The sequence below is a fragment of the Arachis hypogaea genome, chromosome 20 (assembly GCF_003086295.3).
Source record: "Arachis hypogaea cultivar Tifrunner chromosome 20, arahy.Tifrunner.gnm2.J5K5, whole genome shotgun sequence".
Classification (NCBI taxonomy): domain Eukaryota; kingdom Viridiplantae; phylum Streptophyta; class Magnoliopsida; order Fabales; family Fabaceae; genus Arachis; species Arachis hypogaea.
In genome coordinates, this window is record NC_092055.1 from 102,898,649 (window position 1) to 102,909,662 (window position 11,014).

Genomic DNA, 11,014 nt, shown 5'->3' on the forward strand with positions numbered 1-11,014 from the left:
TTTAATTCAAAATTTTCAAGTTGTTACTTGCCTATTAAGAAAGGATCAAAAGTTTTAATTCTAGAATCATATCTTCTAATTTCTTGTTAGTCAAGTAATCAACTTTAAGTTTAAAACCTTCTTTTTTTAAATTTGATTCTCAATCATATCTTCTCAATCATATCTTTTCAATCACATCTTTTTCAAAATTAAGTTTCAATTATATCTTTTTTATTTCTAAATTTCAAAATCTTTTTCAAAAATCACTTAATTTCTTTCTCAATCTTAGTTTTCGAAAATTAATTACCAAATTTTCAAAATTTCTTTTAATTATTTCAAAATCTTTTACTTTAATTTCGAAAATTCTTCCCCTCTTCTCACACCCTTCTATTTAAGGACTAACACTCCTTCTCAATATGCAATTCGAACTCTATCTCCCTTGATAAGTTCGAATTCTCTCCTCTCTACCTCCTCCTTCTATTCTTCTTTTCCTCTGACACCTCAAGGAATCTCTATACTGTGACATAGAGGATTCCATATTTTCTTCTTCTCTCTTTTCATATGAGCAGGAGTAAGGACAAGGGCATTCTTGTTGAAGCTGATCCTGAACCTGAAAGGACCTTGAAGAGAAAGATAAGAGAAGCTAAAGTACAACTTTCTATAGAGGACCTAACAGAACTTTTCAAACAAGAAGAAGCCATGGCAGCCGAAAACAACAAAAATGCCAACAATGCAAGGAAGGTGCTTGGTGACTTTACTGCACCTACTCCCGACTTCTATGGGAGAAGCATCTCAATCCCTGCCATTGGAGCAAACAACTTTGAGCTTAAGCCTCAATTAGTTTCTCTAATGCAACAGAATTGCAAGTTTCATGGACTTCCATTGGAAGATCCTCACCAGTTCTTAGCTGAATTCTTGCAAATCTGTGACACTGTCAAGACCAATGGGGTTGATCCCGAGGTTTATAGACTTATGCTTTTTCCCTTTGCTGTAAGAGATAGAGCTAGAGCATGGTTGGATTCACAACCTAAAAAGAGCCTGAACTCTTGGGAAAAGCTAGTCAATGCCTTCTTGGCAAAGTTTTTTCCACCTCAAAAATTGAGCAAGCTTAGAGTGGAAGTCCAAACCTTCAGACAGAAGGAAGGTGAATCCCTCTATGAAGCCTGGGAAAGATACAAGCAATTGATCAGAAGGTGTCCTTCTGACATGCTTTCAGAATGGAGCATCATAGGTATTTTCTATGATGGTCTATCTGAACTGTCCAAGATGTCATTGGACAGCTCTGCTGGAGGATCTCTTCATCTGAAGAAGACGCCTAGAGAAGCTCAGGAACTCATTGAAATGATTGTAAATAACCAATTCATGTACACTTCTGAAAGGAATCCTGTGAATAATGGGACAGATCAGAAGAAAGGAGTTCTTGAGATTGATACTCTGAATACCATATTGGCTCAGAACAAAATATTGACTTGTTATGATTTCTCAAATTCTGTCTGGAATGCAAGCAGCAATAGGCAGTACCAAAGAAGCTTCATCTGAAGAAGAAGCTTATGATCCTGAGAACCCAGCAATGGAAGAGGTGAATTACATGGGAGAATCCTATGGAAACACCTATAATCCTTCATGGAGAAATCATCCAAACCTTTCATGGAAGGATCAACAGAGGCCTCAACAAGGCTTCAACAACAATAATGGTGGAAGAAATAGGTTTAGCAATAGCAAGCCTTTTCCATCATCTTCTCAGCAACAGACAGAGAATTCTAAGAGCCATGCTGACTGGTGCAAGAATTTGTATATGTCAATGTCAATATTACTATTTCTTACAAATTTGCACACCTAACCAGCAAGTGCACTGGGTCGTCCAAGTAATACCTTACGTGAGTAAGGGTCGAATCCCACGGAGATTGTTGGCTTGAAGCAAGCTATGGTTATCTTGTAACTCTTAGTCAGGATATAATATCAATAATAATTTTTAGTTTTAATTGTAAAAAGTCAAAGGGCATAAAATAAATACTTGTTACTCAATAATGGAGAATATGTTGGGGTTTTGGAGATGCTTTGTCCTCTTTATTTCAGCTTTTCTCTTGTACTCCTCTTCACACACGCAAAGATCCTTCCATGGCAAGCTGTATGTAAGGTGTCACCGTTGTCAATGGCTACTTCTCGTCCTCTCAGTGAAAATGGTCCAAATGCTCTGTCACAGCACGGCTAATCATCTGTTGGTTCTTGATCATGTTGGAATAGAATCCCTTGATTCTTTTGCGTCTGTCACTACGCCCAACAATCGCGAGTTTGAAGCTCGTCACAATCATTCAATCCTTGAATCCTACTCGGAATACCACAGACAAGGTTTAGACTTTCCGGATTCTCAAGAATGCTGCCAATGGATTCTAGCTTATACCACGAAGATTCTGCTTACGGAATCTAAGAGATACTCATTCAATCTAATATAGAACGGAGGTGGTTTTAATACACACGTTCATGGATTGAGGAAGGTGATGAGTGTCACAGATCATCACCTTCTTCATAGTGAAGCGCGAATGAACATCTTAGATAGGAACAAGCGTGTTTGAATGGAAAACAGAAGTAATTGCATTAATTCATCGAGACACAGCAGAGCTCCTCACCCCCAACAATGGAGTTTAGAGACTCATGCCATCAAAGAGTACAAAGTTCAGATCTAAAATGTCATGAGGTACAAAATAAATCTCTAAAAGTTGTTTAAATACTAAACTAGTAACCTAGGTTTACAGAAAATGAGTAAACTAAGATAGATAGTGCAGAAATCCACTTTTGGGGCCCACTTGGTGTGTGCTGGGGCTGAGACTTAAGCTTCTCACGTGCCTGGGCTTGTTTCTGGAGTTGAACGCCAGGTTGTAACCTGTTTCTGGCGTTGAACTCCAACTTGTAACCTGTTTCTGGCACTGAATGCCAGACTGCAACATGGAACTGGCGTTGAACGCCAGTTTACGTCATCTATCCTTATTCAAAGTATGAACTATTATATATTGCTGGAAAGCCCTGCATGTATACTTTTCAACGCAATTGAGAGCGCACCATGTGAAGTTCTGTAGCTCCAGAAAATCCATTCCGAGTGCAGGGAGGTCAGAATCCAACAGCATCAGCAGTCCTTTTTCAGCCTGAATCAGATTTTTGCTCAGCTCCCTCAATTTCAGCCAGAAAATACCTGAAATTACAAAAAAACACACAAACTCATAGTAAAGTCCAGAAATGTGATTTTTAATTAAAAACTAATAAAAATATAATGAAAACTAATTAAATCATACTAAAAACATACTAAAAACAATGCCAAAAAGCGTATAAATTATCCGCTCATCACAACACCAAACTTAAATTGTTGCTTGTCCCCAAGCAACTAAAAACAAAGTAGGATAAAAAGAAGAGAATATACAATGAATTCCAAAAACATCTATGAAGATTAGTCTTAATTAGATGAGCGGGACTATTAGCTTTTTGCCTCTTGAATAGTTTTGGCATCTCACTTTATCCATTGAGGTTCAGAATGATTGGCATCTATATGAACCCAGAATTCAGATAGTGTTATTGATTCTCCTAGTTTAGTATGTTGATTCTTGAACACAGCTACTTTATGAGTCTTGGCCGTGGCCCTAAGCACTCTGTTTTCCAGTATTACCACCGGATACATACATGCCACAGACACATAATTGGGTGAACCTTTTCAGATTGTGACTCAGCTTTGCTAAAGTCCCCAATTAGAGGTGTCCAGGGTTCTTAAGCACACTCTGTTTTTGCTTTGGACCTCGACTTTAACCGCTCAGTCTCAAGTTTTCACTTGACACCTTCACGCCACAAGCACATGGTTAGGGGCAGCTTGGTTTAGCCACTTAGGCCAGGATTTTATTCCTTTAGGCCCTCCTATCCACTGATGCTCAAAGCCTTGGATCCTTTTTATTACCCTTGCCTTTTGGTTTAAAGAGCTTTTGGCTTTTTCTGCTTGCTTTTTCTTTTTCTTGCTCTCTTTTTTTTCTATTTTTTTTGCAAGCTTTGTTCTTCACTGCTTTTTCTTGCTTCAAGAATCATCTTTATGATTTTTCAGATTATCAAATAACATTTCTCCTTTTTCATCATTCTTTCAAGAGCCAACAATTTTAACATTCATAAACAACAAATTCAAAAGACATATGCACTATTCAAGCATTCATTCAGAAAACAAAAAGTATTGCCACCACATCAAAATAATTAAACTATTTTAAAATTCGAAATTCATGTACTTCTTTTTCTTTTTCAGAAAACATTTTTCATTTAAGAAAGGTGATGGATTCATAGGACATTCATATCTTTAAGACATAGACACTTAGATACTAGTGATCATATAGTAAAGACACAAATATAAATAAAACATAAAGCATAATAAACGAAAAACAGGAAAATAAGAACAAGGAGATTAAGGAACGGGTTCACCTTAGTGAGGGTGGCGTCTTCCTCTTCTTGAAGAACCAATGGTGCTTTTGAGCTCCTCTATGTCTCTTCCTTGTCTTTGTTGCTCCTAATAGTTTTGTGGAGGGAAGTGCATCCCTTGAGGCATTAGTGGTTATGGAAAAACAAAAAAGCAATGCTTTTTCCACACCAAACTTAGAAGGTTTGCTTGTCCCCGAGCAAAAGAAGAGAGAAAGTAGTAGAAGAAGAAGAAAATGGAGGAGATGGGGGAAGAAGATGTATTCGGCCAAGTGGAAGAAGAGAGGGTTGTGTTGTGTGAAAATGAAGAAGGAAAGGTAGGGATCCTGTGGGGTCCACAGATCCTGAGGGGATCCTGTGGGGTCCATAGATCCTGTAGAGGATCCTGTGGGGTCCACAGATCAAGTGGGGTCAAGGACTTAACATCCCTGCTCCAATTAGGCGTGTAAAACGCCCTTGCTGTGCAATCCTGGCATTTAACGCCAGACTGCTGCTTGTTTCTGGCGTTAAACGCCCAAATGTAGCCTGTTTCTGGCGTTAAACGCCAGCTTGGTGCTTGTTTCTGGCGTTAAACTTCAGACAGATGCTTGTTTCTGGCGTTTAAACGCCAGACTGCTCTCCTCAAGGGTGTACTATTTTTAATGCTATTTTTCATTCTGTTTTTGATTTTTCAGTAGCTTTTGTGACTTCACATGATCATCAACCTAATAAATCACGAAATAACAAAAAGAAAAGAAAATAGATATGATTAAATAACATTGGGTCACCTCCCAACAAGCGCTTCTTTAATGTCAATAGCTTGACAGTGAGCTCTCATGGAGCCTCACAGATAATCAGAGCAAGGTTGGAACCTCCCAACACCAAACTTAGAGTTTGGTTGTGACCTCCCAACACCAAACTTAGAGTTTGAATGTGGGGGTTTTGTTTGACTCTGTATTGAGAGAAGCTTTTGATGCTTCCTCTCCATGGTTACAGAAAGAGAACCTTGTGTCTTATAGTTTGCAATGTCTGCAAACCACAGAGCTTCCTGAATAGCAAACAATTGCTCATCGGGAAAGGTTTCAGAGATCTCAGTAGGAGGGAGAGATGCTCTTGCTACTGGTTCTATCCGGGACAGGTGATCAGCTACTTGATTCTCTGTCCCTTTTCTGTCTCTTATTTCTATATCAAACTCTTGTAGAAGCAACACCCATCTTATGAGCCTGGGCTTTGAATCCTGATTTGTGAGTAGATATTTAAGAGCAGCATGGTCAATGTACACAATCACTTTTGATCCTACTAAGTATGATCTAAACTTTTCAATGGCATAAACCACTACAAGCAGCTCTTTTTCTGTGGTTGTGTAATTTTTCTGGGCATCATTTAAAATGCGGCTAGCATAATGAATGACATGCAGAAGCTTGTTATGCCTCTGTCCCAGTACTGCACCAATGGCATGGTCACTGGCATCACACATTAGTTCAAATGGTAATGTCCAGTCTGGTGCAGAAATAACTGGTGCTGTGACCAGCTTAGCTTTCAGAGTTTCAAACGCCTGTAGACACTCTATGTCAAACATAAATGGCGTGTCAGCAGCTAGCAGATTGCTCAGAGGTTTAGCAATTTTTGAAAAATCCTTTATAAACCTCCTATAGAATCCTGCATGCCCCAGAAAGCTTCTGAATGCCTTAAAATTGGTGGGTGGTGGTAATTTTTCAATTACCTCTACCTTAGCTTGATCCACCTCTATTCCCTTGTTCGAAATTTTATGCCTAAGGACAATTCCTTCAGTCACCATAAAGTGACATTTTTCCCAATTTAGAACCAGGTTAGTCTCTTGGCATCTTTTCAGAACAAGTGCTAGATGGTTAAGACAGGAGCTAAATGAGTCTCCAAATACTGAGAAGTCATCCTTGAAGACTTCCAGAAATTTCTCTACCATATCAGAGAAGATAGAGAGCATGCACCTCTGAAAGGTTGCAGGTGCATTGCACAGACCAAAAGGCATTCTTCTGTATGCAAATACTCCAGATGGACATGTGAATGCTGTTTTCTCTTGGTCCTGAAGATCTACTGCAATTTGGTTGTAACCTGAATAGCCATCCAAAAAGCAGTAGTATTCATGACCTGCTAGTCTTTCTAGCATCTGGTCTATGAATGGTAAAGGGAAGTGATCCTTCTTGGTGGCTGTATTGAGCCTTCTGTAGTCAATACACATACGCCACCCTGTAACTGTTCTTGTAGGAACCAGTTTATTTTTTTCATTATGAACCACTGTCATACCTCCCTTCTTAGGGACAACATGGATAGGACTCACCCAGGAGCTATCAGAAATAGGATAAATAATACCAGCCTCTAGTAACTTAGTGACCTCTTTCTGCACCACTTCCTTCATGGCTGGATTTAGCCGCTTCTGTGATTGAACCATTGGCTTAGCATCATCCTCCAATAGGATCTTGTGCATGCATCTTGCTGTGCTGATGCCATTAAGGTCACTTATGGACCACCCAAGAGCTGTCTTGTGTGTCCTTAGCACTTGAAGTAGCGCTTCCTCTTCCAGGGAATTTAAAGCAGAGCTTATGATCACCGGAAAAGTGTCACCTTCTCCCAGAAATGCATATTTCAGGGATGGTGGTAATGGTTTGAGCTCGGGTTTAGGAGGTTTTTCCTCTTCCTGAGGAAGTTTCAGAGGCTCTTTCAATTCCTCTGAATCCTCCAGATCAGGCTGGACATCTTTAAAAATGTCCTCTAGCTCTGATTCAAGACTCTCAGTCATATTGACCTCTTCCACTAGGGAGTCAATAATATCAACGCTCAGGCAGTCGTCTGATGTGTCTGGATGTTGCATAGCTTTGACAAAATTCAACTTAAACTCCTCCTCATTGACTCTCAGGGTTATCTCCCCTTTTTGGACGTCAATGAGGGTTCGTCCAGTTGCTAGGAATGGTCTTCCTAGAATGAGAGTTGCACTCTTGTGCTCCTCTATTTCCAGCACTACAAAGTCAGTATGGAAGGCAAATGGCCTAACCTTGACAATCATGTCCTCAATTATGCCTGATGGGTATTTAATGGAGCCATCAGCAAGTTGAAGACAGATCCGGGTTGGTTTGACCTCTTCAGTCAAGCCAAGCTTTCTAATGGTGGATGCAAGGATTAGGTTGATGCTTGCCCTAAGATCACATAAAGCTGTCTTGGTGCAATTACCCTCTAATATGCATGGTATCATAAAGCTCCCGGGATCTTTAAGCTTTTCTGAGAAGCTTTTCAGAATGACTGCACTACATTCTTCAGTGAGGAGAACTCTTTCAGTTTTTCTCCAATCCTTCTTATGACTCAAGATATCTTTCATGTACTTGGCATAAGAGAGTATTTGCTCAAGTGCCTCTGCAAACTGATTCTTTATTTCAAGAGTCCTGAGATAGTCTGCAAAGCGAGCAAATTGCTTATCCTGCTCCTCTTGGCGGAGTTTTTGAGGATAAGGTATCTTGGCTTTGTACTCCTCAACCTTGGTTGCTGCAGGTTTATTTCCTACAGAAGTGGTTGGGAAAGCCTTTTTAGAGGGGTTGTTATCAGTACTTGTGTGTGTCTGATCCCTCACTGGCGTTTGAATGCTAGGGTTGGAAGCTTGATTGGCGTTGGACGCCAACTTCCTACCTATTTCTGGCGTTTGAACGCCAGAACTGAGATTCCATTGGGCGTTTGACGCCAGCTCCTTGCCTGTTCCTGGCGTTTGAACGCCAGAACTGTGTGTGGGTTGGGCGTTTAACGCCAGCTTTGCACCATTTTCTGGCGTTTGAATGCCAGAGTTATTCCTCTCTAGGCTCTTACTGTCCTCAGAGGGATTTTGGATAGTATTTTGCTCATCCTTTGTCAGTTGTTCTTTTCTTGGCTTTTTGCTGCTCTGAAGTGAGGTATTTAATGTTTTCCCACTTCTTAATTGAACTGCTTGGCACTCTTCTGTTATTTGTTTTGATAATTGCTGTTTTGTTTGCTTCAACTGTACTTCCATATTCATATTAGCCATTCTTGTATCTTGTAGTATCTCCTTGAATTCGGCTAGCTGTTTTGTTAGAAAATATAATTGCTGATTGAATTCAGTAACTTGTTCTGCAGGACTGAGTTCAGCAGTTACTGTTTTAGCCTCTTCTTTCATGGAAGACTCACTACTTAGGTACAGATGCTGATTTCTGGCAACTGTATCAATGAGCTCTTGAGCTTCTTCAATTGTCTTTCTCATGTGTATAGATCCACCAGCTGTGTGGTCCAAAGACATCTGAGCTTTCTCTATAAGCCCATAATAGAAGATGTCTAACTGCACCCACTCTGAAAATATTTCAGAGGGGCATTTTCTTAGCATCTCTCTGTATCTCTCCCAGGCATCATAAAGAGATTCATTATCTCCTTGTTTAAAGCCTTGGATGTTCAGCCTTAGCTGTGTCATCCGTTTTGGAGGGAAATATTGATTCAGGAATTTTTCTGACAGCTGTTTCCATGTCCTTATGCTAGCCTTAGGTTGGTTATTTAACCACCTCTTAGCTTGGTCTTTTATAGCAAATGGAAACAGTAATAATCTATAGACATCCTGATCTACTTCCTTATCATGTACTGTGTCAGCAATTTGTAAAAATTGTGCCAGAAACTCTGTAGGTTCTTCTTGTGGAAGACCGAAATACTGGCAACTTTGCTGCACCATGATAATGAGATGAGGATTCAAATCAAAACTACTGACTCCGATGGAGGGTATACAGATACTACTCCCATATGAAACAGTAGTGGGGTTAGCATATGACCCCAGAGTCCTTCTGGACTACTCATTTCCACTAAATTAATTAATTAAAAAGATTTGAAAAAGATGTGGGTGAGGATTTTCAAAAGAAAATGAAGAAGGAGAAATTGGTTAGGAAGTTTTGAAAAAGATATGTTTTAAAATTAGAGATACTTGTAAGAAAATAAAATAAAATAAAAAAAAGAAAAGATGTGAAAAAGATTTTGATTTTAAGATTTGAGATTAGAAAAGATAAGATAAGGTAGGTAAGATAAGATAAGAAATTTAAATTAAAAAGTTTTGAAATTTAAATTTTAAATCTAAAAATTAAATTTTGAAATTTTGAAATTTGAAATTTGAAATTTTGAAAATTGAAATTTGAAAATTGAAATTTGAAAGTTGAAATTTGAAAATTGAATTTTGAGTTTTCGAAAAAATCAACAATATAAGATAAGGATTTGAAAAAGATTTAAATTTTGAAAAGATTTGATTTTTAAATTTGAAAATTAAATTTTGAATTTTAAATTTTGAAATTTGAATTTTGAAATTTTGGAAGTTGAAATTTGAAATTTGAAATAAGATAATATAAAATTCTGAAAAAGATATGATTTTTTTTTGAAAAAAAAATTTGAATTTTGAAATTTTTAAAACTAAGATAAGATAAAATAGAAATTTTAAAATAAAAATCTGAAACTCTTATGTAAATTTCGAAAATTAACTTAAAATAAAGAGAAAAGATATTTTTTTTTGAATTTAATGAGGAAAGAGAAAAACAATAAAATGACACCAAACTTGAAAATTTTTAGATCTATGATCCTGAGTTTTCGAAAATTTGAAGAGAAAAATAACTAAAAGACACCAAACTTAAAATTTTAAGATTAAACAAAAAGAAAACACAAGAACAACTTGAAGATCAAGAAGAACACAAAGAACAAAACTCAAGGAACTCAAGAATATAAAAAGAACACCAAACTAAAAATTTTTAGAAAATTAAAAATAAATTTTTGAAAATTAAAGAAAAATAACAAGAGAACACCAAACTTAAAAATTTAACACAAGATTTAATCAAAGAAAAATTATTTTTGAAAAGTTTTGAAAGGAAGATACCAAAAAATTTGAAAATTACTGTAATTAATAAACACTGAAACTCAAAGAAGCAATAGTTACCAAAAACATAAGCACAACGCTCTAACCAACTGAGTTATGAAAGAAAGAAAAAATAATATTTTCTTGAAAAACCTTTTTGAAATTTTTGAAAAAAAAATAGAGAGGGAAAATAGAGATAAGAGATTCAAATTTAATGACTCTAAATTAAAAAGATAAATTTTTTCTAATCTAAGCAACAAAATAAACCGTCAGTTATCCAAACTCGAACAATCCCCGGCAACGGTGCCAAAAACTTGGTGCACGAATTTGTATATGTCAATGTCAATATTACTATTTCTTACAAATTCGCACAACTAACCAGCAAGTGCACTGGGTCGTCCAAGTAATACCTTACGTGAGTAAGGGTCGAATCCCACGGAGATTGTTGGCTTGAAGCAAGCTATGGTTATCTTGTAACTCTTAGTTAGGATATAATATCAATAATAATTTTTAGTTTTAATTGTAAAAAGTCAAAGGGCATAAAATAAATACTTGTTACTCAATAATGGTGAATATGTTGGGGTTTTGGAGATGCTTTGTCCTCTTTATTTCAGCTTTTCTCTTGTACTCCTCTTCACACACGCAAGGCTCCTTCCATGGCAAGCTGTATGTAAGGTGTCACCGTTGTCAATGGCTACTTCCCGTCCTCTCAGTGAAAATGGTCCAAATGCTCTGTCACAGCACGGCTAATCATCTGTTGGTTCTCGA

General features: G+C 37.5%; 1 non-coding gene across 1 annotated transcript; it reads right to left on the reverse strand.

The window, feature by feature from the left end:
* Positions 1–1,083: 1,083 nt before the first annotated feature.
* On the reverse strand, positions 1,084–1,191 carry LOC112788038 (small nucleolar RNA R71). The gene has a single exon (XR_003195418.1). It is a non-coding gene; the product is annotated as a small nucleolar RNA R71 (small nucleolar RNA).
* Between the last annotated feature and the right edge of the window lie 9,823 nt (positions 1,192–11,014).